Source organism: Brachyhypopomus gauderio, chromosome 11 (genome assembly GCF_052324685.1).
Source record: "Brachyhypopomus gauderio isolate BG-103 chromosome 11, BGAUD_0.2, whole genome shotgun sequence".
NCBI classification, from domain to species: domain Eukaryota; kingdom Metazoa; phylum Chordata; class Actinopteri; order Gymnotiformes; family Hypopomidae; genus Brachyhypopomus; species Brachyhypopomus gauderio.
The window spans coordinates 9,373,995-9,378,961 of record NC_135221.1 but is presented as its reverse complement, the minus strand read 5'-3'; positions in this window follow the sequence as shown (position 1 = coordinate 9,378,961).

The following is a 4,967-nucleotide window of genomic DNA, read 5'->3' as shown; positions in this document are numbered from 1 at the left end:
TAAAACATGGTGTGTGAAAATAAGAGGAGTACATTTGTCTGTTTGGTGTATGATTTCATCTTAAACGTGCAGTAAGCATCAATCACTGCTGTATTGTACAAATGTCTGAGGACACTGAATCTTCCTTTTATACACCTGCCCAAGGCATTTGTAACAACACATACTATGTTTTAATACTTTTCCAAACTTAGCACATCTGGCCTGTGGTGGCACATTTGAAAAGCCATTTTTAAAATGTCATATTATGGTTTGGAAATCATTTTATGATTTACTTAAAATGAAGGGAATGCTCTAAGAAATACAACGCTATGTTGTTTTAACCTATACGTATTTACTTATTTCATCATCATTTACTTAAATTATGTATTAAAGTATTCTCTCTAGGGTTTAGTATTTAAAATAACATATCGGAGGATGAGTCGTTGCCTAGATCCTCTCTAAGGATGTCTTTGGGCTTGTCATTTTGCCGGATGGGACCGAAGAATCAGTGAGAATGTGTTCATTTTTAATCAAGTCAGGAGTAGATTTATTCATGAAAGGAAGAGAGCACTTGGGTCAGAGTGTCTTCGGATTGTCAGCAGTTCAGCCATTTCAGGGAGCTTGGTGTGATGAGTGCCAAGCATTTGAAATAATGTGGAAGAAATCTCCATACCAGTTCAGGAATAAAAATTATTTCCTCTGCAAGTTAGAGGAATTCATTTAAGCATTTACATTTTTAACGTTGATATTTGCATTGGCAGTTTCTGTGTTACCTCGACCCTTGATCATTTTAATTTCAGTTTAGCTTACTCTACAGTTTTCATCTAAGCTGCAGTAAGGTAAGATCAATATGCATTTACTTTGAGTATCTGATAGCGCTTCCTAACATAAATTGCAAACATTTAATATGCAATCATGTTGTTAGCTCTGGTCCAGTGAAGTCTGCTTTTATGCTGTTAGTGTGTGTTGTCGTTTCCTGGAATAGTTAAGTGTGAACATGTTTCTGGACGTAGACAAACCATTTACTTCCAAGATTAGTGCTACCAAGAAAGCCTGAATATCCAAAAATCCATAAAAAAAACTAAACAGTTTGCACACTAATGAATGTCTGGTCTGTAGATGACTGTCTGCCTAATGGAACTTTTCTTTAATGGACAGAGAGGAGCGTTTAAATGCCACTCCAAATGGAAATTAAAAAGATGAATTAGAGAACTCGTGTTTAGTGGCCAGTATTTAAACGGATCGTGTAAAAGTAGTGCAGTGAAACGCTGTGCCAATCAGTGAGAGACAACACCTCCTCGATAAACGATGCAAGCTTAAAACGTATGAATTTACGGTAAATACACATTTACACAAACACACACAGATTTACATTTAACATGAAGTACACTACACAGTAAAATTCTTAACTGACATTGTTCCAGGACAAAACCTGCTAAAAACACCAGGCTCTCCTCCATCTTCTCCTAAGTAGGCCCGTTCAAAGCCTGTGGTCAGGAGAAGAGGGGCATTTAAATATGTTTGGGGAAACAACAAAGGATGGAGGCTTCGCTGTATTGTTCTGTGCGATTTCCATGGCAACTTGCGAGATGAGTGGTTCTCGTTTGGTTCCGCAGATGCCCCTCCAGTCTACGACGTATCAGAGTCGACGAGCCCACCGGCGTCCAACACGAAAGAGCTCACGGCACCAGGCCTGTCTGTTCCACACGATCACACCGCTGTCAAGGAAATAGCAGCTTTAATTATGAACCACTCAGGAATCCATAATACAAGAGCAGCAGGGTGAGAGGTCCGCGGATAAGCGGGAGCAGGCCCCTTTTGTCCCGCTCCGTTCCTCAAACGCTCCTTACACACAGCTGATAGGCAGCTCACAGAAAGGTGACATTTAGAAGTATGTGCGGCTTGCTGCATAGCTGTATGGATAGAGGGGTCTGAAAGGTTGCACTGCCTGAATATTAAAAGGGCATATGATGAACTGTCAGTTGCTTCGGCTGGTCTCCACTTGTCGACCTGCTATTGAGATCTTCACAGATTTGCATGAATACCCCATCAAATAAGGCAATGAATATTTTATTTGTATTGTCACGGAAGCACCTGAAGTGACTGGGGCTTTTAGAATAATGCATACATACAGCTTATGCAGAAAAATAGCCATGTTCCAGGGAGACATAATTTAATTTGCCGACGTTTTAATTAGGATATTTGTCTCAATGGCAGTGACATCACCACTGTGGAGCTTTACATGAAGTCTGGGATTAGAACACTGATGAAAGTCTTCTGACCTAGAAAGAAACTGAAGAATTTGTAGCATGCATGTCAAGTCAAATGTATTTATATGGTGCTTTTTAAAACAGCCGTTGTCACAAAGTAGCTTTGTTGATGTCGACAGCCAACAGTCGACAGTGGCAAGGAAAAATTCCCTAAGAGCATGAGGAAAAAACCTTGAGAGGAAGCAAGACCCCCCCCCCCCCCCCCCCATCCCCAACAATGAGCAGACAACAAAATCGATCAATAACAACAATCTAAACAATAATGGGCAAAATTACTAATGAGAAAGTAATGCACATTCCGAAATTGAGATGATTTTGTCATGCGGGACGAACACAGATTCCAGCCAGACTGCCAGCTCTGCTGAAAACAGTAGGTGTCACTCAAATAGGTATGATTCGAATATTAATGTAGATACAAGAAGATCATCAATATGCCCAACCTTGTCTTTCCCCCCCCAAAAGCATGCGGAGCAGTTCAGCTCCAGCGGAGAGCCTGAGTCAGGACTGATGGAAGCTCAAAGCAAAAGGAGAATTGAAGCTTTTCTTTGACTGCAGGCACAGCCCAGAACATCAAGGACACAAAGACACACCTGCTGGAATGAGCAACTTCAAATGCGACTGGCACGTTTTTAAGGCTCATTTGTATGTGGTAAAGTGCACAGCATAATGGAACACACGCTTGCCACATGACGAAGTTTCCGAGGAATTAAACAGCACGTAGGCTTATCTCCTCTTCAACTCCTGAAAAGAAAGAAAAATCACTAGTTGAAGGCTGTCAGCTTATCACAATAGAGCATGAGCAGCAGAGGGGAAATGCAAAGAGACTGCTTTAAAATTAACTACCAGTGCTGAATGATTTAGTCTCGTATGATGCAGGACTTATAGGACTTACGCTCCAATGACTGCTTATGCCCCAATGACTGGAACGACTGCTCATCCATTGCTTCATTAAAAACCGAACTAAAAACACACCCCCTCACCATCCACTATTCATCTGTCATTTCAGCATTTTGTTGTTCATATGTATCTAAATCTGCATTCGCTATGGATCGTTTGGTTTTTATGTGCTCATGTGTGAACAGTGACCTCATGGAAAGGCACTTTATAAATGAAACATTATTACTAGTACTACTACTACTGCTGCTAATATTATGGTTTTCACACAGCCTAAAAGGTATTTTCCAAAGATGTCAAAATTTAGGATTTCAAAATAGTATTGATAAGAGTGGCAGCCACAAAGCATGCGAACTTGAGGTTAAAAATAAAACATCTTGATGTTACAGAATAGAAGTCACGAATCTTGTCAGAGAAACTGTTATGGAGTAAGATGACCTCAGCAGTATTCTACAGTAGTAAGCAAAAAACACAAAGCAGAAAATAGGCGTGTACTGGTGAAATGAAATTCCCTTTCTCTCAACGAAACTTTAATCAGGCTTCCCTTCTGGGCCAGCAAGCCACCATCATTATTCTAAACTCATGTCAGCAGTTTTCTATACTGCAGTTTCATGCTGCAGAATAAACTTATGCATAATGACAGGTGTGAATTAATGGAGAAAGAAGTTAACTGGCAGACATTCTCTAGGATCACAGGAAAAATAAACTACATTTTAATGAAAATAACAGTGTTCCTCTCTTGTGTCTCATTTGCAATGTGCATTAATCTAAAACCCTGGCATCATCCCTCACATCCAAAACCTGTCTACTTCTGTTTTGACATCCGGAGACCTCTGTGTTAAAGTACTACGTAAATGCATCAGCGGTAGTGTACAGTGTGGGGGGGAAGCAATGTTTTTCTGCAAACTTCTGTTATTTGTATACATCAAACTGTTCTTCGGTTCTGACCCTGCATGGTTCCCAGTCTTGGAAAGGGTTGGCGTCAGCGCTCCTTTGTCTGTGTTCCACACATGCATCTCCGGTTGTTTTGCTTTGTTCCTCCCATTTTGCCCTCTTTCAGATCCCCGTTTCATTTTGCTCTTTTAGTTTAGAAAAAAAACCATGAACCCACATGACATCTACCGGGTGGAGATGCATCCAAAGGCTCAATGACGTCCAACACGTGCTTTAGTGCCCATGTTGTTGTCTCTCTATCTGTGTAAGCCTGTACTGCCTGGGCTAGTAACTATGCTGGGTGTCATGCGTGCTCTCATACTACAAAAGCTACAACAGATTCATAGTGTTTTCTTCTTCAGAACTGACAGTGAAGTCACACAAATGCCATTTAATGTAAATGTTAATTTAATCTGTAATTCTAATGATTTTACATCTGTATTCATCCACCCTGAAGACATATACGATGATATCCTTCATCTATCGATTGTAGTCATTTGGTAATTTGTTTGTAAACCTTCCACAAACAAAACAAGCAGTGTCCCTTAACTCTGTGCAACCAACTCTTCTCTGCTTAGAAATTTCTTAGAACTTACAAAAAAATTAATGATACAGTGCTTAAGCAAGCACTGTTACTGTTTGTTAAATTACTGTTTGTACATTACCAGTAAAACGATCATGAGTAGATTTCAGTTCACTATTTTTATAGCTCCTACAGTATATATGAGTCCAGAAGTCACAACCTATACCAATTTATAAAGGCAGTTAATATAATCTGACTTAGTTACTTGACTGGCAAAATGCAAAAGAGTGAAGCTGAAGCAGCATATTTCATTTGTGGTCAAGGAAAAATATCTTTACACAACGAATCATATTTATTCAGACTGTTAA